The sequence below is a fragment of the Mauremys mutica genome, chromosome 3, assembly GCF_020497125.1.
Source record: "Mauremys mutica isolate MM-2020 ecotype Southern chromosome 3, ASM2049712v1, whole genome shotgun sequence".
Lineage (NCBI taxonomy): Eukaryota > Metazoa > Chordata > Testudines > Geoemydidae > Mauremys > Mauremys mutica.
This window is the reverse complement of record NC_059074.1, coordinates 40,822,664-40,846,397: the sequence shown is the minus strand read 5'-3', so window position 1 is coordinate 40,846,397 and position 23,734 is coordinate 40,822,664. Positions and strand designations below refer to the sequence as shown.

The 23,734-nt window shown below is 40.0% G+C and overlaps 1 protein-coding gene across 3 annotated transcripts in view; it reads left to right on the top strand.

The window, feature by feature from the left end:
• Window positions 1–23,734, top strand: part of ERICH1 (glutamate rich 1) — a 140,904-nt gene that overhangs the window by 50,315 nt on the left and 66,855 nt on the right. The gene's annotated exons all lie outside the window — the stretch shown is intronic.

The following is a 23,734-nucleotide window of genomic DNA, read 5'->3' as shown; positions in this document are numbered from 1 at the left end:
CTTGGTGACATCTTTGTAATGCCATAACTGTTAATGAAGTTGCAGAGATGTATCTAAGGACAGAATTTGACTAGCTCCTTCTTTTGTAGCTCAGATGCTCAGATTAGCTGTGCAGTAAAGATGTACTCTAAGAGTTAATTCCTGCTGGAGTTCTCCACAGGCAACCAAGCTGTGGCTGAAGCTCACCCCATTGCTGATACTCAAATGGACAAGGGAAATATTAATTCTTTTGAAGTTTATCTCCACCAGTATGGAATCAGGAGTCTGGCTGATCCTTGGAGGTGTGAGGGTGAAGATCCCAGCTTCTAACCTCACGGGATCCACAAGCAGGAAACTGAAACAAAGAACTTGAAAGCCATTAAAAAGAGCAGCCTGGGGAAATGGGTAGGGGAAAGGAGAGAGAGAGACACTGGAGAGAGAGAGAGAGAGAAGCAGACTGTATCTTTGACTTAGTCTACTTAGTCTACAGGATGAAATTCAATAAGGACAAATGCACAGTACTTCACGTAGGAAGGAACAATCTGTTGCACACATGCACAATGGGAAATGACTGCCTAGGAAGGAGTACTGCGGAAAAGGATCTGGGGGTCAGAGTGGACCACAAGCTAAATATGAGTCAACAGTGTAACACTGTTGCAAAAAAAGCGAACATCATTCTGGGATGTATTAGCAGGAGTGTTGTAAACAAGACACAAGAAATAATTCTTCTCTACCTGAGCAGATTAGGCCTCAACTGGAGTATTGTGTCCAGTTCTGGGGGCCACATTTCAGGAAAGATGTGGACAAATTGGAGAAAGTCCAGAGAAGAGCAACAAAAAATGATTAAAGGTCTAGAAAACATGACCTATGAGGGAAGATTGAAAAGTGTTGTTATATCCCCTCTCAGTCATCTCTTTCCCAGACTAAACAAACCCAATTTTTTCAAACACATAAAAGGTTGTTACAAAGAGGAGGGGGAAGAATTGTTGTTCTTAACCTCTGAGGATAGGACAAGAAGCAATGGGCTTAAAATGCAGGAAGGGTGGTTTAGGTTGGACATTAGGAAAAACTTCCTAACTGTCAGGGTGGTTAAGCACTGGAATAAATTGCCTAGGGAGATTGTGGAATCTCCATCATTGGAGATACTTAAGAGCATGAAAGACAAATACCTGTCAGGGACAGTCTAAATAATACTTAGTTCTGCCATGAGTGCACGGGACTGGACTAGATGATCTCTCAAGATCCCTTCCAGTCCTATGATTTGAAGATTTAAGTCAGGCCAAGACAGCTATATTGGTCAGTGATGTAAAAAAACACACTCCTGACCGACATAACTATGCCAGCCTAACCCCAAGTGTGGACAACTAGCTAACTTGGTTCAAGGAGGTGTGGGCAGGAGTTCAGAAAAAGTTCTTCTGTTGATGTTGGTTGTATTTACACACTAGGGCGCTATGCTGGCACAGCTAGACTAATGTAGCTATACCTTGGTCCCTATGAGGCTTGGTCTCTGCCCACAGAGAGAATGAGTGAAGGGTCAAAGACATAGATTACTCTGGAACTGTGACATCACAAAAAAAAGTTTAGGGTTATCTTTCTCCATATAAAGACTGTGGACAGTCTTTTTCATTAAAAAAATCCATGTATAAAAACAAAATATACATTAGCAAGGTTATTTTATTAAAATTATGTTGGGATTTAAAAATAAAAACTAATTTTTCTAAACCATTTCTCTTCTTCTAAATGCCCTTTAAGATGGTTGATCTTCCCTTGTAGAAACTATTCGAGAACCAAATTTAAATTGTGCACTTTTTTCTTTGTATTAAATCAGACTCACATTCTGAATAATACACCTATTCTTAATTTATTTTTAAGATTTATTTTAATAACACAATTATCATAGGCCAGGTTACTGGGTTTCTACTTTGCAGTGCATATAGTTGAAACTTCTTGTCCTAAGTTTCAAGGCCTTGATGGACAATCTCTGCTGACCCCTTTAACTTGGTCTCCTTTCACGTCCCTTACACAGACAGGTGTACGCACATGCCCCTTTTCCACATTTCACAAACATGCGTGAATTAGGAATCCCCAGTCTCATGTGGTAATATTTTACAAGTGAAGAAAATGAGGCACTTAGATGACTTGAGAGTAAAACATGGGATAATAAAGAGCACAGGCCTGAGAGTCATCTCAATGCCCTATGTTTTAACCATCGGACCATTTTCATTATGATACCAGTCCTGGACTACTCTGGTTATGTTCCTCATCTGCTGTTAAATATTTAAAAATGTAACTGAAGCAATATTTGTGCATATTGGGTACCAATATATTTTATAATAATGAAGTATAAAATTTACAATGGTATCATAGCTCCTCCTTTAAATATAGTACAAACATTGCATTCAAATTTTTGCAGTGACTGCTTTACTGATTTATGGCTGTTCAGCTCATGGGTATAATCACTGTAACTCATGAAAATAAAACATGCCTCTCTCCTCTTAAGCATCCTTTCATTCTTTTTATTTTAAGTGAATAAATGTGTATATCTAATACATCTGTTTCACTCTGCCAGTTCGGAGCTCACTTTTGTGGTTTAAACTTACTTTTTCCAGTATTCCAAAATTTTGATTGCAAATATAGTTTCTCAACCTCTTTTTGCAAGAAGTGTTCGCACAGAATCACTCAGTAACTATTCTGACTAATGGAAGGCAATCTCAGATTTACTTGATGCCTCTCTCAAATGTTCAGAAGGAGTCAATTTAGACTCTAATCACTTGTATAATAGTTGATAAATGCAAAAGTATTTATTTTTAACAGATTAATGCTAATCCTACAAAGATTTACCCATATGCCTAATTTTATGCACATGAATAGTCGCACTGAAATGAAAGCATATAAACTTCACCAGCAAAATTTAATCCATGCATAAATCTTTGCAGGATTGAGGCCATAATCTCAAAGAAGGCTCGGACAATACAGCAAGAACAGTTTAAATAATTGCATGGCGGGGATTTTTCCTTGGGCTTTTTAAACTAGGTGTAGTTACAGGCTGTAAAAATATAATATACGTAAAACAAAATTTCTTAAGTGAAAGTAACAGCATCCTGTGATGTGATCCTTAGGGCTGACACACAGCTATCCCATATGACTCCCTTGATGCTCTCTTGCTAGCAGAGTCTCAAAGCTCTTAACACCTAAAACATATTGCCTGCTTACTGACGTTTTACTGCTGCTAATAGTTTGCCATTTCTAACTTCCTGGCTCAGGAAAGTAACTTTCTTTCTTTCAAAGGAGCTGTATGAAAATATTTTTAATTAGACCAAATGAGGGTTTTGTTTAATCAGACACGCACCCAGCTAAAGACTTTGCTCAGATGAATAAACATCTTGGGCCTGATTCTAGTCTCAGTTATATCCCAGTAGTGACTCTCTTGAAGTGTAAAATTACTGTGACAGTGATCAAAACTAGGCCCCAGGTGAAGGTTCATTATTGAGTGCCCATTATTCAGGGGAGGGATAGCTCAGTGGTTTGAGCATTGGCCTGCTAAACCCAGGGTTGTGAGTTCAATCCTTAAGGGGGCCACTCAGGGATCTGGGGCAAAATCAGTACTTGGTCCTACTAGTGAAGGCAGGGGGCTGGACTTGATGACCTTTCAAGGTCCCTTCCAGTTCTATGAGATAGGATATCTCCATATATTATATTATATTATTATTCATGGATGGCTGATTCTTCATATCAACAGCTATAATGTTGCTTTATAAACATATCTGTTGATGTTACAGCTAGATAATTCCTTTGTTATAATATACTGGCATTGCCGCTACCAATGGCACTATAACACAACTTCGGAAATTAAGATAAAATCTTTTCTGCACATGTAACTCTGTTGCAGCAAACCCTTAAGAATAATTTAGCCAAGCCAGACTCTGTCTGTCGCTACCATCCGGATCAAATCAGTTCAAATTGAGGAAACAGTTCTCTGTTGGCTTAATTCCCACTTTATTTCGTACTTCATCATTTTCTGTTGTTCTGATTGTTTTATCTGGAATTTATGCCAGTAGCAAACAAGACTTCATAGAGGGTGTCACAGTTTAGGGCAACGGTATTTCCCTTCCGTGATCCAGCAAGTGCTTCCGCTTTAGATTCCCGGCTCCCCAGATGTCACCTCTATTGAGCAGATACACATGTCTCTCTCCCTCTTGACCAGGATATTTTCAGGTTGCAGAGTTCTCTGTTTACTCTGTGAATTCCTCAGCAAGAAAGCTTGCTTCAGCTGGCCTGCTTTGCCTTCATTCCTCAGAGGCAATATACAGCATGGCTGCCCAGAGTTAAATTTCCATACAAATATTTCTAAACAAGCACATCTATTCTTAAGATGAAAACATTACAGAGTAAAAGTATTGAGAACAATAAAAGAACCTACACACATGTTAATAAGCTTACCAAAAATCACCCCAGCTCCAGCAAGGCCTCTGCTGGGTGAACAGCTCTTCAACCTTCCTTTCCCCTCTCCTCACTCCCCCTTTCCCACCCACCCCTCCGTGGCTACAAGTTCATAACTATCTTAGCTCAGAACAAGCCCCACCATGAATCTGAGTCACTGCTTTAAACAGCTTGGGTCTTTGATCTGTCCTCCTGTAACAAGTGGTCAGCAGACAAAAGGTTCAGGGCTCCAGAAGGATCCTCAAGGCAAAGCTTCAAAAGGCTGAGTTCTTGTGTAACCAAAGGGTTTACATTTGCATACACCTCCCTTTGGAAATTTCCTGGGAAACCCGCTTAACTTTAAAAGTTCACATTATTTCAACTGGTCCCTTTTGAAGCTCATAATACTTCTACTCCTGGGGGAATTCTGTGCCACCGCACAACACAGAATTTGTACAGAAATTATTGTTCTGTGCAGAATTTTCTTCCACCAACCCCCACCCCCCAAAAATGGGCTGCAGAGCTGCTGGCCACCACTAGGGGCTGCTGGACCTGGCAGAGCCCAGCTCACAAATAGAAGACACTGCCTGATGGAGCGGGAGGGAGTTGGAAGGTTCTGGGCATCTATGTTTCCTAGCTATGTCTTGAAGGAAGGAGGCAGTGTGCAGGAAACTCCAAACAAGCCTGGGACCCACCATCAGGCTGTTTTTCCCTCTTGATCCCTGGGCTCTGGAAAGGTAGGGAGTGCAAGTGTCCGAGCTAGAGGGGCGTACAGCTGGGCTCTGGAGGGGAGGGGTGCAAGTGTTTGGGCTGGGGGTGGTCCCTGCAGCTGGGCTCTCGGGGGGAAGGAGGTATGGGTGTCTGGCCCCCCATCTGGGCTCTGGGCGGGAGGGGACAGAGAAACAGGAACTGGGTTGTTATAGGAGTTTCTTTAACTTCTACTCCTGAGGGAATTTTTTTTGTATCTGTATTGTTACAGACATAGTTGCTAACAGATATTTTGAAATAAATTACCAAAATAATTGACACTGGAATGATTATATAGTGTTATTTTGACAAATACGATATGCAGAATTTTAAAATATTGTGTGCAGATTTATTTTTTTTTAGTGCAGAAACCCCCCAGGAGTTCGTTTTCCAGGGTTTAGGTTAATCAGATCTCCTCCTTAGAAATGCTACATAAAATCCCACAATAATACATAAACATTTTCATTTTTTATATAGTGAACTCCTAAGATACTTAAACTTAATTGAATTAATTCAATAAGGTTTGTCCAAGATATAGCAATATAGAAATTGCCACATCTGTTACAGAGGGTTCATGCCACTAATCCCCTCTTTGGTTATGTCATTGTGTCCAAGACCCTTCAGTATTCCTTGCAGGGGCTGAAAAAAGTGATGAGATGTTACTGTGAGCTGCAATACCCCGGGAGGAAAAAATGGCTAGAAAGCCATAGAGCTTTTCTCAAAATTCCAGAATGATTACACAATCCCAGACAATCTACACAAAATCCCAGACCTTGACTACACAAAGTTCTGTTTGAATTCTTAGCCTGTTCAGGTGTGTTTAAGAGTGTCTGAAAATAAATACGATCCCATGTGCACAGAGGAATATGTGCCCTCACACATCTGTCTGTGTGCGTGCATGGTTCTTTGAAAATGTGTATTTATATGATTGCATTATAGCTCCTAGAATCATAAAATGTGATCATTTCAAGTGAAACACAGGGTGCTATGGGCATGTTGATCAAAATAATTATAGTAACACTCTTTTGACTAATATCTGTAAAATGTTCTCATTCATATCTTTTTACTGTGATCCTAGTGTATGGAGTGCTGCCATCAGTTTAGGCATTAAATGTAATTTATTTCCTTTAGAAGTGCAACAATAGTATAATGACGAGATTCATTGTATTTGGGTATAATATCAATGGTAATTGGATTGTAGACTTTTCTAGGTTTATTCCGCTGCAAGGTCGGACAGGAACTAGCTAATGTATTCCTGCAGGTCAATTTGCCTTCTGAGATATTGCCTCCTGAATTGATGGGTCCTGCTGCTAATCCCACTTTCATTCATCTCGATTTATTTGACCTGTATAGTTTTTTTATGGCCTGATCCAGTGTTCAGTGAAGCCAATGGAATGCCATTGACTTTAAAGAGGGAAGATACAATATCATCAGGCATAAAAAATAGGAGCAGATAGCCTGGAAAAAGACATTTTACTACATAAAACTCAGTCATGGTAAAATGGAATATCAAGCATTTAGATTGAGAACTTAAACACAAACTGTTTTATTTTATAAATTGAAATAGTTACATATTAAAAATGAAAAAGTATTTGTCAGCTTTGGAGTGTAGCAGGGTCAGCCCTAAGACGCTGCACATCTCTATATCCATTATTCCTCTTCCTCTTTTCTGTGATAGTTGCCTGGTGGTTGATCTGGCTAGAAGATGAGAATTCTGATTTATGACAGTCTTTTCCAGGCTTGAGTCTAAGGAAGAAAAAGACCAATAAAGTATATCTTGGTGAATATCCATCACTCTGTTTGCACATTATTCTAAGTGCTTCAAGCTCTTTTCCCCTATCATGAAGGATAAATAATATACATTGCTACTATATTTACCCTTAGTTTAATTACATATACATCATTGTGACTGCATAAATTATTTTCAGGTATTTTGAGGTAAAAAAGCCTTGGGTTGCATCTTGATGCTTCATCTATGATGCTTGATACTTGTTTTGTACAGTTCCAATATATATTACAGGTTTGTTTGAAGATGACTGGGCTCCGCTGTTGGGTTCCTTCTATAAAAGATCTTGCAGGGAGGAGATAGGGTTGTTTTGTTTTTCCATGTAGGTGCTCTTCAAAAACTGTTTTTTCTTTCAAGAGAAACCTGCAACATAGACTCAACAAATACTCTTAAGATTAGGATCTGAGGGCTGGATGCACAAAATACGTTAAGCTTTGTGACACTGAGAGTCATACCACCTGGCTTCTAGGCTCCTAGAAAATCACTAATTCACAAAGCCTGATTTAGGTGCCTAGGCTCCTATACAATGAAAGGGGATAGTTAGGCACCTTATACTGTGATTCACAAAAAAACAATATGCTAGAGAGGGAGCTATCTAAGCTATCAAGTGAGAGATGCCAATGAGATGGATGTGTGATAAGACCCACCACTCTCAGACAGAGGCAACTATTGCTGCTAGCAATTCATAGATGGAGAGGAGGTTGACTTCCCTCATCGCTTGTAGCCTGGTGGTTAGAGTACTCATTGGGATGTGGAATACCCTGGGTTCAAGTCCCCTATCCCCATGAGGAGGAGAAAGGATTTGAACCCAGGGGTATTCCACATCCCAGGTGAGTACCCTTGCCTCTGGGCTAAAAGTTATGAGGGAGCTCTGTTTCCTCAGCTGTCTTCTGAGAACGCGCCTGAGGGGCCTAATGAGGCAGCCTCTAAGCACAATGTAGGCAGCCAAAAACCTGTCCACCCTGGTTCATTAATTTCTCTGGGCTTAAGTGAGAGGTAGGCATCCAAATGCCTAGAGAGAGGCAGCAACGTGCATGCTCAGAGGGACAAACATTGGTGCCCAAGGAACTTTTATTGCAAAAACATTTTGGGGCCAAGTGAGTTTAAACACCTTCAGGGTTTGGTTGGAGTTTTGTGTATCACAGTGGTCCCAAAAGTGGGACTAAGGCACCTAACACAGGGACTTCATTTTGTGCACATATTGAGGTATTTGCAGGAATTGGGCCGTAGTGATCTAAAGCCTGATCAGTCTTGTTTGATGCATTGTAGGGTTCTAAATAGAAGAAGGAATAGAATAGAAGGAAAAATGCAGAGAAGTTCTTACTTTCTCTTACAAATGTTTCTCTGTATTCACTTTGATATTACATATTTTTAAACTCGCGTAGCTAACTTTCTTTTAGCACTAGACTTAATGCTTTCTGACCAGGGCATTAACACAAACTTCAATGTTGAAGCTATAGATAAGCTATCATCCATCAAATTCTAGGAGCTAAGTCAATATCTTCATCGCTTCAAGCTCTTTAATTTTGATCTCTGACTCTGCCAATTTTTTTCCATATTATCTCTTTATTTAAATATACTTCTCCAGGATAAGCCCCTTGTGATGCACCATCTTGTTTATAAGGGCATTCTGAATGAAAGCAGAGCAACGAGAAGTTACATTATCATGTATTCAATTACTCTGACTTAGTACACAGCGTTAGCTGAACTTTGTTTTAAGCTAATGAACTAGAGTTGAACTGCAGACCTTTTATTTCTTATTTCAAGGTAGGTTAAACAATAATGCTGTACCATGCAGAAAAAAGTTAACTGTTTTTGTTTAATTTAACTTTCTCTCCTCAAAAAGATAAACCCTTAAAAGGAGCAGTTGCTCCGATATGTTCAGTAATGCTCTCCATGTAAGCCTGTCTGTCATAAGCAATGATAGCGTATAACATATAAAGTAACTTTATCATGCTTGATGTGAAGCACAGGGATCTACTCTCTCTGTGAAGTGCATTCATATTACGTTTATTTTTCGTGTAGTGCCCCAAAGTGTGCTAGGTGTTTTCCTGGGTGCAGGGTAGAACAGATCCCTGTGCCAGAAATCTTAGATTCTAAAAAGACAGCATGCACCCAAAAGAATAGGGGAACCTAGATCAGCAGATAGATAAAGCAGCAGGTTTTTTTCTTCCTTACTTGGTCACCCCTGTTTTATTCCTGCCCCAATATCAGGTATGTATTTCCAGTTTTTTAAACTGTAGTGTGTATGTCATCTATTATTACTGCCAACATGAGGATGAGCTACATAATCTCAAGTGAGATGAGACCATATACCCTTCTTTCAGGGTAGGAGAGTAGGGCCAGATTGCGGCTTGACCTATCCGCTCACATAAGGCCCACCCCCCTATTGCCTCTCCAGACTAAGTCCAAGTACAAAGGAGATAAGTTCTGCATTTCCCCCACTGTAAGCAGGTGGACAGAAAGCTATGGGAAGTAGGTGCAGCCATGGCTTCACCCTCTCCATGTGCTAGCCAGCATATGTGAACTATCATGGAGGATAATAATCTCTAACTGGTATTCATGCAAACAGCTTTGCTGGCTGGCACATTGGGAGTGGAGAGACGAGGCTCTGCAAACTCCCCATCCTTCTCTGCCCACTGCCCTCCCATCCTCCCATTTTAGCGTTTGGGAGTGGAGGGAGAAGAGGAGGAGGAATGAGGATGAAGCATTGCACCATCGTTTGGGAAGGCTGCACAGGGATCTGACAGGGTGACTTATTTACTGCTGTGTCCCTGTGCAGACGCTTAAGCTGGTCAATCATCTAGCCCAAATCTCATGGACTACACACTGCCTCTTTTACTGAGCGGGTTGCAAAAGTACAATATAGCCTTACATAAGTACACTGTTCCAAATTTCCTTCCTGATAAACTGGGGCAACTAAGCCACTTGGTAATAGAGCTGAGCTTTGAGCTTCATGAAGGAGAATCTCATCTTGTGATTTTACTTTTTTTAAGTATGGTTCTGTTAAAAAAAAGAGTGTTGAAAATAAGAATGGCAATACTGGGTCAGACCAATGGTCCATCTAGCCCAGTATCTTGTCTTCCAACAGTGGCCAATGCCAGGTGCTTTAGAGGGAATGAAAATATAAATGAAAGTAACTACTGGAGATGAAAAAAACCCAGTAGTTCTGTACCAGGAGGCTGGGGCAGAGAGGAAGAACATAAAGATGTCCCTCCTCATACTTTTTCCATACAGTAGAACCTCAGAGTTACGAACGCCTTGGGAATGGAGTTTGTTTGTAACTCTATAATGTTTGTAACTGAAGAAAATATTATGGTTATTCTTTCAAAAGTTTACCACTGAACTTTGACTTCTTACAGCTTTGAAACGTTATATGCAGAAGAAAAATTTTGTTTTCCCTTTTTTTAATAGTTTGTTTAACACAGTACTGTACTGTAGCTGCTTTTTTTTTTTTTTTTTTGGGTCTGTCTTTGCTGCTGCCAGATTGTGTACATCTGTTTCCAAATGAGGGGTGTGGTTGCCCGGTCACTTTGTAACTCTGGTGTTTGTAACTTTGAGGTTCTACTGTAAATAAGTCAGTTAAATATAGGGATTTATCCCAAAGAATTCTTAGGGCAGTAATTTGATCCTGTTAGACAATAATTTTTTATATTTCAGGGAATGGTGATTGTTTCACAGGTCTCCCCAAAAATATTAGTCAGATCTATTTGTAAAACATTCAGCCCTCATTGAAATGGGGATTTTGCTCTTTAATGCAATTCTTCCTTTTGCAATACTGTACCTTTTCCCACATATATCATACTAATGGATGTAATCACTGCTATCATTTTTAGATGAAATGTTAATCAGGCAGCTTTATTCAAAGAGTTCAAATAAATACCCAGTGGTTGATTAGTCTTTCTTATTACATTTTGTCTTGAGTTCATGAGGAACTCAAGGTCTGATGGTGATCTCACACTGTTGTAAATCAGGAGCAGCATCACTTAAATCAGTGGGATTACTTTAGTTTCATGGTGTTGAGTGGGACTCAAGTATTCTGCTTGGTTGAAAGTTATCTGGGTGGTGGAGAACTTGTCTTTACTAGTCACTTCCCAGTTCTGCTAAATTTGGAAAAGGTAAAGGAATATAGGGATCAGTTTTTAAAACTTATTAATATGAGGCCTGACTTGACCACCATTTATTAAGGCTCCAATGCAGCAACTTTAAGCATGTTCATTTCAACGGGATCAATCAATGCTTGTATTTAGATATGTGCTTATGTACCTTGCTGAAGTAGAGCCTAGATGAGTAGTACTCGTGGGCTACTCCAGGCGAAAAAGGGCATCACTCTGTCATGATCGAGCGTGTGAACATTTCCAGACTGACACACATCTACTGAACCCAGTAAAGCTTTGCCTCACTATTCAGTCAATGTACTATAAGTTTGACATGCGAGTATAACGGCGATTTTTGGTGATGCAGATTGCTGTCCACTAGGACCTTAAAACAAACTCTTATTTCAAATGAAAACAAGCCTAAATCTCATGTAGATGAGTATGAAACTTACTGCGGAATTGTGCCATCCAGTGAGGAAATGTTCAAGTTTCCCCCCTCAAGTTTGTGTGTAATAGAAGTGTTGTTCCATTCATCGCCCTCACCATCTGTATTTCTGTCTGTTTCCTAAATGCCAGCATCTCCACAACCACATGTATCATGGTAAGAAGTCTTGAGCTTCTACATACTATTGACTTTTTAAGCTGCTATTCCAAGTGGAGTTAGACATTGTTCTTACAGCAACTATAAATACAGTAGGCCTTTTCAGGAACCTAGAAAGACAGGATTTCTACCTAGAGAGCTAGCTGTGATGTCAGTTAAAGACCATAAACATTAGGGTGGGGGATGTGGTAAGGAAAGGCAAAGATTACAGCAATGTTATCATACAGTGATTTAGTTTAGGCTTGGGTATAAATGGTTCAATGGAGATTTTAAAATTATATTTATACATTACTGGTTCACTTTGTGTATGCATTGGAGAAAAGTGGGTCTTGAAGACTTGAATGACAGAAGAGTAGGTTATAAAGTATTTGGAGCCAGGACTATGAATGTCAAGAGATGGAGAGAAACACCACCATTACCACCCCACACATGTAGTGAAGAGACATTTAAATGTTGTTTATGGCATTTACATTGTTTTATTTAGCTCTGTATAATATATTTCTCCCTTCACCATCTTTTTGCCATCCTCAGTTAAATTCTTAGTTTCTCAAAGGACCTGACTGGCCTGTCTCACTTACACTCCTGTAAATCAGGAGTAGCATGAAGTCAGTGGATCTACATGGGTGTCAGACTGGGTTAAGTGGGAGGAGAATTGGGGCCTTTGGCTAACTGTTCTAAGTTATATATTTCAGTGTTTCCAAGCTTGTTTGGTTAAACATTTCCCCCCTTATGATGGGTTGTGCCTATCAGCCCCTTTGTGCTTTTACACCATGCCATGGTTCAATGGCAGTGTCTCACCAATTTTTTTCTCCCTTTCCTGGTTGTTTTCTCATTCTTTCTTCTATCTTATACTTTTTCTTTCCTGCCCCCCGCCCACCCAGTCTCTTTTCCTCTCTAGACTGCTGCTATATATTCTTTCTTCCCCTGCAGCTGGTGCTGCAGGCTTCCTGTTGTCATAGCGATAGCAGGCAACTTGTAGGAAGGGGAAAGGAAGAAATCATGCAGCTTCTGGCTTGTTGTGGGGACCCACAGAGAAGGACAGGCACATGGACCTGCCTCAAGATCCACCTCATTCAAACCCCTAATGCTGCTAGGAACTCTAAAGGTGGTAGAACATACCAGCAGCATGATACAATAAGTAGGGCCCTGGACTGGGAGTCAGAAATCCTTAGTTCTGTTTGTGGTGCTGACTCGCTGTGACCGACTTTGAGTAGTTTGCTTCACCTTTCTCCGCCTCAGTTTCTCTGCCTGTAATATGGAGATAATTATTCTAACCCTCCTTTTATAGATCTCAGAGAACTTTACAGATTATTATTCATACATGGTATTCTGATTTTGGCATCAGTTGCATGGTTGACAGCATGTAAAACTATAATCCCCAATAGCGCCCTCTCTATCTACTAACCTTCCAATATCACCACTGAATGGTATATTATTTCTCTTACTCACCTAGGCCCACGTGTCCACTGGTGCACATCTAATTATGCTCTCTGTTTTGCACACACCAGGCTCAAGCATATGACCCTGAGCCACTGCTACCCCAAAAATATACATGTGCAAGATGAGGTTGTGCTGTAGGCTTACACATACATTTGGAAGCTTGTGCACCTATGACAGGTGCAATCACTTAAGTGCACATCTACTTGAAGCTGTGGCTCTTATTGTCCAACCTAACTTATTCCAATGGACTTGTTCCAGTTCTTTCTCATCATTTAAAAAAAAAAGGGGGGGGGGAGGAAGCATTGTGAGTGAATTTTCTACTATTGTTGATTTATAACTACCTAAAGGCTCCAATCAAGATCAGTGGCCCATTGTGCTAGACATTTTACCAAAACAGACGAAGAGACTGTCCCTGACCTGAAGAGCTTACAGTCAGTTTGAGGCATGATTCAACAAGTCTGTGTAACAATCTGTCTGAATAGTATGGGGAAGGAAGATGAGAGCAACAGGAAAAAGAATGGGCCTTTACATAAACCAGCCATGTGCATGGCTTTAATAATATAATTCACATATAATGTGTGTTCTCTTTTAATAAAGTATGTTACATCATAAGTTAGAGAAAACAATGCTGAGGCAGTCTCCATAGGAATGCTCACTGACCTCTGCTAGAAGATAGAATCATGCCAATCCAGCGATTTCCTTTTTATGGTTGTCTCATTCTTCTTGCTGATATAACTATAATGGCCCTTTGTAGGGTCATGGCCACAGGTTGTTACCACTTTTAGGACACTGGTTCAGTTCTGTCTCAAGTTAGGATGATGCTTTAAATGTCTACATCACTGACTTCTACCAGCACAGATTAGTAGCGACTGAAAGTCATTGCCGTTAAGTGCTGTTGGGTGATCTGTGTGAAATGAGTTGCTAGTGGACAGTCATACTCAGTACAGCATTCAGCCTTTAAAGTTGACTTAATCAGCACTTTGTAGTAGTTGTTGTCGCTCTGTTGGTCCCAGGATATTAGAGAGTCAAGGTAGGTGAAGTAATATCTTTTACTGGACCAACTTCTGTTGGTGAAAGAGGAAAGCTTTCAAGCTATGTAGACCTCTTCTGGTCTGTGTAGCTCAAAAGCTTGTCTCTTTCACCAACAGAAATTGGTCCAACAAAAGATACTAATCAGCATTGTTGTGGGTCTTGGGTTTTTGTTTGTTTTTGTTTTTTATTTTGTTTTGTGTTTTGAGATACTCAGATGCAGTGAAAAATGCAAGGGTTAAATGGATATAAAAACTCACTTTTATGAATTATCTATCTGGAGCAGGGTTGAAGTTACATTTGAGTGAGGTGGTGTATTCCAAAAAGTTACTTAGTTGCTGTATTTATTATACTTGTTCTCTAAATAAATAATATCTATGCCCTTATTATCTCTCATCTTGCTGTTGTAATGCACTCCTATCCTGATCTCCATGACTAATATAGTACTATCCAAAATGAATCTGCTGAAATTCGTTCTTTCCCATGGATCAAATCACGTCCTTCTTCCAATTCCTTCACTAGCTTTCCCTTTGGATGCTGTACCAAGTTTGAGCTGCCTGCAATGCCTTGCGCAACTCTGCCCGGACCAATGTCTTGGATCTTGTTTCTTATCACGTTGCTAACCCCAGTTATGTCACCCTTACCACCCAATTCATTTCTTTTTCTTGTTCATATTTCCTTGTTGCTTTCAGTGCTTGTGGCTACAGAATTTGCTGGGTTTTTTTTAATTGAACAACCTCCTGATCTTGTACACCACACAACTTTATGAGCATAAAAAACTCCAATTTTTCTAACTGCTGTGCTTTATATGTTTGTAAATTTCATGTCCGTTGTTGTAAAAGCTGAAAATTGTTTACACCAGGGTCAGGTATATTTGGAATAGAACTACCAGTAACTTGGGACCAGATCATGGCCTGTTCTGAGAATGTAATTGAATATGTTACTCCTCAGCAGAGCTCTGGCAACATGCCAGTCAGTGCCTGGGAACACACACAGCATCAGGTATAGAGAGAGTGCCATACATATATATCACCTATTTCCTAGGTTCAGCGGGAAGCCAGGAGGCAGATTATGACTAAGCATCAATCTGCTTCTAGGCTTCTTTGACAGTATGCAGCCACATACACAGGCCTTTTATGGCACAGTCACAATTTAGCCCTTGATAAAGAAAGCCAATAACTTCAGTGGCTGGACCCATAGTTCACAAGCCGCCGCAAGAAACTTAGTTGCTTGGACCCAGTGTGGTGATGCTATATTTCAAAAACTCCTCTGCATGAAATCTGGAAGTTCTGATTGGTTCAAGCATGTTGCTGCCTATGGGCCATATAGTCAGCTAGTGTAATCAGCATAGCTTCATTGAAGCGAATGGTGCAACGCCAGTGTCCACCAGCTGGGACTCTAGCTGTATGTGTCTGCAGTGGTAAAAGCAGCCTTTTCCCACTTGTGAATCATTGCCAATATCCAACTGTTCCCTTCCTTTGTTGATACAGAGAGTTTGATCCATGCCTTTATGGTGTCCTCTTGGATCAATTATTATAATGCTTCACTTGGCATTCTAACCCATTTGTTTAATAGGTTTCAATTTGGCTTAGATTTTGAGTAGTTCTAGGAAGTTCAGATCTGAGTCTGTCTTAGCTCAATTGAACTAACAACCTAGTTAAGTCTTTCATTAATTCTAACTAACTTTGCTCGTGATCAAGTTACCTTCCTGAGTAACTCCTTATTTTCCCGCTTGGTTGATGGTTGTTGGCAAGAGCTTCCTTGCAGTTTCGCCTGGAAAAATGTTTCTCTACATGATTTTGCTGAGGGCATGTGAGAAATACGGTAGAACCTCAGAGTTACGAACACCAAAGTTACAAACTGACCAGTCAACCATGCACCTCATTTGGAACTGGAAATACACAATCAGGCAGCAGCAGAGACCAAAAAAAAGGGAAATACAATACAGTACTGTGTTAAATGTAAACTATTAAAAATAAAGGGAAAGTTTAAAAAAAATAAAGATTTGACCTGGTAAGGAAACTGTTTCTGTGCATGTTTCATTTACATTAAAAGCAGCATTTTTCTTCTGCATAGTAAAGTTTCAAAGCTGTATTAAGTCAATGTTCAGCTGTAAACTTTTGAAAGAACAACCATAATATTTTGTTCAGAGTTGGGAACACTTCAGAATTACGAACAACCTCCATTCTCGAGGTGTTCGTCACTGTGATATTCTACTGTATGTTGCTTTTCTAGACATTGTGAACCTGCTTTGTGGAACTAGTTGCTTCCTTAGGGCAGATATGCCAGGCCCCCACCAAAATAATACTAGAGGATTGAAGTTTCCCAGAAATATTTCATTAGTGGGTATTTACTAAAAAGCTGCATGTGTGACACTTTAATAGGGAAGGAGAGTGGAGGTGGCGTAGGTTTGAGAAAGTTCAGGTGGAACGCTGGCTCAGGTATCAGTGTTCCTGTACAGCATGTTTAATCCCCAATACACAGAAATTACTGTGTATTGTTGTTCTGTTGTATTTCTGACAGATAACAATTACACTGTCACCATGTCAGATATAAAATTAAGCAAAGATTTTCATAGTAGTGCTTGAGCAATAGAGTGATAATATAGCAAAGGTACGAGTAGTTTCTATGAACATCTAATGATTTGTACTTTTTGTCACAGTCTGGAGTGGCTCAAAACTGTGAGTGCCTATTTCAGAGCAGACTGTCAGAAAACAAAGACCGACATCCCAAATGATAGATTTATTAACTAAGAAAAGGAAATTAGAGTTATTGAGAGGTTAAAGCAGGTAAACTCTATGCACAGGTGAGTCACAGTTTGTAACGTCAAATTATGGCAGTGATATAATAAACTGACAGTTTTCCAAAAATCTTTCAGGGCTACCCAGAATAATTCTGGGAATCTCCATCTTCTCAATCACTTATTCTGCCCTGTTAGAATCTAAACAGTGCAGAGATACAGGATTTTCTTTTGAATCCATATTTATATTTTCATAAGAAGGTCCATCAATCCCAGTATCCTGTCTTCCAACAGTGGCCAATGCCAGCTGCCACAAAGGATGATTACCTGTTCTGTTCATATCAAGTGATCCATCCCCTGTCACCCATTCTCAGCTTCTGGCAAACAGAGGCTAGGGACACAAGAGACAAGCTGACAGTCTCTCTACACATGTGGCTTTTTCCTTTGATAACAGTGAGTGAGGAAGGCAAATAGAATTTTGATCTTTGACCATATACATAATGGCCACTTGCTCTGAAGTTAGCATTTTCTTTTAAAGTGGTAAGTTCTTCATTAGCATTTCACAAGATTTATTTGATGGGTAATTTAGTTAAATGTTTACTACATTATGACATGAACACACAAGTGAAAACAATGCATTTAACATTACATTTCATAAAACTAATGGGAACACCGAAAACACTTACACATTTACAATCTCACTGATCTAATACACAAGTGAATTGACCTGAATACACTCTAGCGTGACCTGGTCAGCCAGCGTTGCACCTTCTTAATAAGCACTTCATAAATGTATATTTCGATCCATTCCAAATATATCGTGTTAGGGCATTTAGTCAAATGCATTTCATGTCATTGTCCCAAACAACTGAGGCAGCTTCAAATCTAGCCTTGCAATGATTTATGTATCATCTGTATGTATTCATAGAGTTTAAGGCCAGAAGGCACTATTAGCTCATTTAATCTGACCTCCTATATGTCATAGGACATTAAATTTCATCTGATTACCCTTCTGCTGAGTCCAGTAACTGACTTGTGTTCAGCTTAGAGCTGGACCTTTTCCCATCCTATACAAATATTTGTGATTTCAACATCTCTGAGTGTGAGAGATACTCTTTTTCTCCTCAATAGTCCAGTGGTTATATAAGCACCTCGGATGTGGGAGACTCAGTTTCAGGTCCCTCTTTTGCCTGAATTGGAAAACGGACTTGAACATGTGTGTCCCAGATGAGTGCCCTGACTACTTGGCCATTACAGGATGTATGTCTCTTTCTCTGATTTTGACCAGAAATTCCATCCTGGGCCTGAGAAACTTTCCTGACAAAAATGTTATCTAAATTGATACATTTCAGGGAAGAGTTTTGGTTCTTGTATTCTGTGATAAAAAACTGTTTTGTCAGGAAATTCCCGACCAGCTCTAGTTTAACTAAAGCATGTCTTCTAGAAGGTCATCCAGTTTTGATTTGAAGACATCATGTGATGGAGAATCCACCGCTTCTCTTGGTAGTTTGTTCCAATGATTAATCATCCTCACTGTTTAGCCTTATTTCTAATTTGAATTGGTATACTTCAGCATTCAGCCACTGGATCTTGTTATACCTTTCTCCACTAAACTAAAGATCCCTAGAGTATCTGCTAGTATTTGGAGAGGGCACTGAGGTACAGAAATTGGAACAGTGTGATGATAAAGCAGTACAGAGAGGCAGACAGCAATTGTTGATGCCTACATTATTAATAATAAATAAAGCCTATTTCTTATGTAGCACTTTTAATGAGCAGATCTTAAAGCTCTTCATTATCTTTTAATGTATTTATACTCACAGCACTCCTGTGAGGTAGGAAAGCATTATTATCCCCATTTTACAGATGGGGAACTGAGACATAAAGAAGCTAAGTGACTTACCTAAAGACACATAGGAAATCCATGGTAGAGCAGAGAATAGGACCAAGGTCTCCTACAAACTGGCCACTCCCCTAACTACTGAACCATCCTTCCTCTCTAGCTTTTCCTCTTCCTTCATGTCTGAGTTGAGACACAACTGTGTGTAGCTGGTGCCTTGAAGGTGGACTTGTCCTAGTGAAGCTTTGCTTTTCTTTTTGTACAAAGTACACAAGAACTATTGTCGTCATCATCATCATGTTCCCATTACGCCTCTGGCATTTTAGGGCAGCAACAAAGCTCCTCCCCTCCTGTCTGTTTCTGGCAAGTTTCAGTGGTTCCCCAGATGTGCCCCAGATTTTTCAACTCGGCTTCCACAGCTCTTTGCCATGTTGTTTTTGGGCGGCCTCATTTTCACTTGCATTAAGGTGTCCATCTTATTGCTACTCTGGTGATGGAATCAGATTCCATCTAAAGCACATGGCTAATCCATCTCCAACGCCTCCTGGCAATGATGGTGCTCATACCCTCTTGGCTCCATTGTGTCAGTAGATCTTGGTTTGAGATTGTTCTGGGCCAAAGGATTTTTCTGAGGCAGGTTGTATGGAATGAAGACAGTTTGGATGTGTCATGCTTTCTCATTCCCCAGCACTGTAAAGTAATGTTGAAAGTACACAGTTCTGATAAATCTTGAGTTTGGTTTTGCTGTTGTATTTTGATGATCTCCAGATTGTATTTAAACTCCTGAAGGTGTTCCTGGCTTTATTGGTTGTGTTCCAGATGTCCTGGCTTGTTCCACCATCCTGGCTGATGGTGCTGCCCAAGTATATGAATTTTTCTACATTGGTGAGAACATAATCATCTATCCGTACTGGTGCTAGTGAGGCAATATTAAAGGTCATGATATCTGTCTTATTGAGATTGATTTTCAGTCCAATTTGCTGGCTGAATGTGTTGAGTCGAGTTGTTTTTTCTTGTATATGGTGTTGAGTATGTGATAGGAGAGCCACACGAGATCATCTGCGAAGTCCAGGTCTTCAAGAGATGAGAAGGGTGTCCATTTAATGCCTCTTGGCATGTCTTCTGTTGTACGCTGCATTACCCAGTCAATGGCAATGTTGAAGAGGATTGCAGACATCACACACCCCTGACACATTCCTGTTTTGACTTAAAAACTGAGCTCCTGTGATCAACACTGCATATAAAGTTGAAATAAAAGCTTTTGATTATGATGATTATACAGAGAGGGATTCCATATGCCTACAGAATGCACCATAGGCTGGTCCTGTGAATGCTATCAAAAAAAGCCTTTCTAAGTCTATGAAGTTTATGTAGGGCTGCTATTGCCATTCTAAGCATTGTTCTATTATACACAGCTTCATTCTAAGCATTACATATCTGTTAATAACTAAAATACTTCTCCATATGTTAATCTAAGCAAAGCTTTAATGTATAACTGACTTGAATGTGCAGTAATGTGACTGGTAACAGTTCTATTCCTCTAGCTTCATAGCTACAGTATTTTTGTACTTTTTAAAATTATTTTTTAGCACTAGTTTAAATATGCACATATCAAAATGAAAGTCCTTGCTGAAATATCATGGGTTGTATACAATTTTCAATGTATCATGTCTTTTTAGCTCAAATATATAGAAATTCTGTAATACACTTTCCTCCTTTTAAAGGTACAATACAAGCTATACAGGAAAACCCACTTACAGTGAAACTGTGCAATTCCACCATGTGTAATTCTGTTGGTGAACCTGTGCTGTTGGATTTTTGTGCGGTCATGTAGCTTGTTCATACAATGGAAGCCCTCTTTTAGCAGCGAGAGTGCAAGATGATGAAAAAGGGACCGTTGCTTGCCTGGTGGCATGGGTAGCATGTCTTTCTTTCAGTGACTGAGAGAAGGTGAGCGCTATAATTCACAGCCTCCTTTGTTCTTGTCTAGCGCCAGCTGCAGAGCCAAACTAGGGAAAAGCATATCCGCTTTTTCTCTCCATCACCTGGCCTTCATTCTCAGTCATGGCCTTACTAAGGGCAATGATAGTGCTGCTGTTTCCAGGGAGCTCACAGCCACATACTGCAGTGAATCACTCAGGTTACTTGCTTGCAGGATTTTTCAGGATGTCCATACATTCCAGCATGCAACACAGACCCATAGGCACAGGCCCTGATAAACTCAAATCTTTCCCCACCCAAGCACTGAAGTGTTTGCGCATGTGAACATATTGGTGAATCTCATGCCCAACATGTACACATTTCAAGCTGGCTCAGCTGATTGGAGAGAGTATTTTCAAAATTCGGCTACATTCAAGACTGGGAGAATTAAAAGATTCCTGCAAGCCTACATTATGCAGGACTTTTGGAAATTGCATTGAAAGACTTCACATAAGCCAGTGAACGTTTATAAATATTTTAAAATATTGGGCCTAATCATTAAATATAAATATTTATAGGTTAATAGTTTTAAATCTAGAAAAGTAAACTGTTTATTCAAATGAAAAGTTTTATTATGGGATTAGAGAGTATTGTTTTCTTAAACTCAGAGGTGGCATTGTGTTTTGAGTTCTCTTTTAGTTCTGCAGCAAACCACATTGAATTCCATGCATCAAAGCATTAATTTACTGCATACTTTTTCCCCTGTCCTTCCGTCCACCAAAATAAACCCCAGTGTTTACCAAGAAAAATTAATAATAGTTTTTTTAACCAATTTTCAGCTGTTTTTGTTGTAGTAATAATAAACATTGATAAATTCTTGGGGGAAAATTAAATAAAATAAAAACCAAAAAAAAAAAGGGCCCTATGAATATTGTCCTTTTGTTTTAAAAAATCACTCCTTTTATTTATTAAAAAACATATACATCCAGTGGTCTGGCTGTATATCCTCATATATAAAATAAAAATAAAAATAGGTGAATGTCACAAGAAACTGAATCATTTCCATCTCCTGAGTCTCTACACAAATTTAAAACTGAAAAAAGGAAATAATTGTTTATCCCCTGCATAATTTACCTTTAAAACTCACTGCTGTCGCTGTTTTTGAGGCAAGAGTTTAGTACAGGGTTTCTCAAACAGGGGTCGCCGCTTCTGGAGGGAAAGCCCCTGGCGGTCCAGGCCAGTGGGTTTACTTGCCCCGTCCAGCCGATCGCGGCTCCCACTGGCCGCGGATCGCTGCTCCGGACCAATGGGAATTGCCGGAAGCAGCAGCCAGTACGTCCCTCAGCCCGCGCCACTTCCAGCAGCTCCCATTGGCCCGGAGCAGCGATCCGCGGCCAGTGGGAGCCGCGATCGGCCGGACCTGTGGACGGGGCAGGTAAACACACCAGCCCGGCCTGCCAGGGGCTTTCCCTGCAGAAGCGGTGACCCCTGTTTGAGAAACCCTGGTTCAGTAGAATTAAAAACATGATTAGATGTGTGGATGGGAACATCCACAATTACAAGATATGAATAAAATGTACAAGGTATATAAAACTTTATTACAGAAGCACCTTGTGCTGGCTTCCATCAAAGCAAGGATACTGAGCTAGATGGACCACTGGTCTGATCTGCTATAACAGTTCTTACGTTTCTAAGGTTAAAAAAGTCTATAATAAATCAACAACAGAAGTGAATTCTGGTGAAAGACCGCTTCAGTGATAACACCATGGGATAGCTCTTCATCTGGTGTAAAATGGTCATAGTTTCCTTGACTTCAATGGAGTTATGACCATTTATACCAGCTGAAGATCTGTCCTCATGTCTCCAGCTCCTCACAACTAAACCAAGAGCCTCAGGTTGTGTCATCTGCCCCTGTATTAGAGCAGAAGAGAATTAGGCTCTGAGGTCACCAGAATCCCACCTGTGCAAGGCTTCCTTTCCATGTAAACAGTAAGATAAGGTGGTACAAATACTGTCTTGTTTGTGAAGCCTTCTGTACAGATGCTTCACTACTATACGTCTACAGACCTTGGTTCTTAAAAACTTCCTAGGATCTGACTACCCTAAATTATGTCAAATTTGAGTTGTGCAGTTTAAGCATAGTGTGAATAAATGCTTTCTCAGAAACAGATGTCAGTCAAATCAGAGAGACGAGGGTGTAAGTGGAGTCACAAGGCATAAAAAGCATTGTTCTCTAAGAAGATCCCAGGCTCTGGAAATTGTCAGATTAAAATGTTTGGCAGAAAGCCATTGCAGATACCACAGTACATCAGTAATGTGATTTGTAACCCTAGCACCACTCTGAACACGTGTAGCTTCATTGAAAATCAAGTTAGAGATGCCTTACTTGAGTTGTAATGAAGTCCTGACAGTTCTGAATATCATGCTACTGGAGCAATTCTGAAAGTCTTCATATTTTCTGGAAATGGGGAAACCCTACACTCTTCACTCCAATGTTGAAAGAATAATGTCCAATGATAAACAAGAAGGAAAAAGGACTCCAAGATGTTTGGGCAGGGGTAGCACAACAGACACCTCCTAAAATGTGTTAAATTAGGGTGGTGACAGACCACCTGACAGTAAATAATAAAAGCAAGACAGTGAGTCTTGGGGTTTTTTTTAAGCTGATGATCAATATTGCTAAAACATTTATTTGTAATGTCCCATACTTCTACAAGCCACTGGAACAGTAAAACAGTAATAGATGCTAGATGTAGCTGGGTGTCATCAGCTTATTTTAATGGTGAATAATGAATGATAGAGGCAGCATATAAATGCTAACAAACTTGTATAGCAAAGGGGAATTCCAAATCTAGTAACAGAGATGGGATGAGAAGCTACCCATAGAAACTAACAAATCTATAAGCAGCTACGATGAGGAGGAGGTCAGAACAGTGCCAACCAAATTTACTTGCTGTCACAATCACTACATCAGCCTGTTGTGGTACACAGTATTAAACATTGCTGAAAGGTCAGGAAGGACGAAAGAGAAAGAGTTCCCTTCTCGCTATGTTAAGTAATGCACTTGTAAGCTGCCACAAGGCAATCTTCACACTGGGTGCAGACCTCCAGCCACCTAACTACATTCTGTATTTTT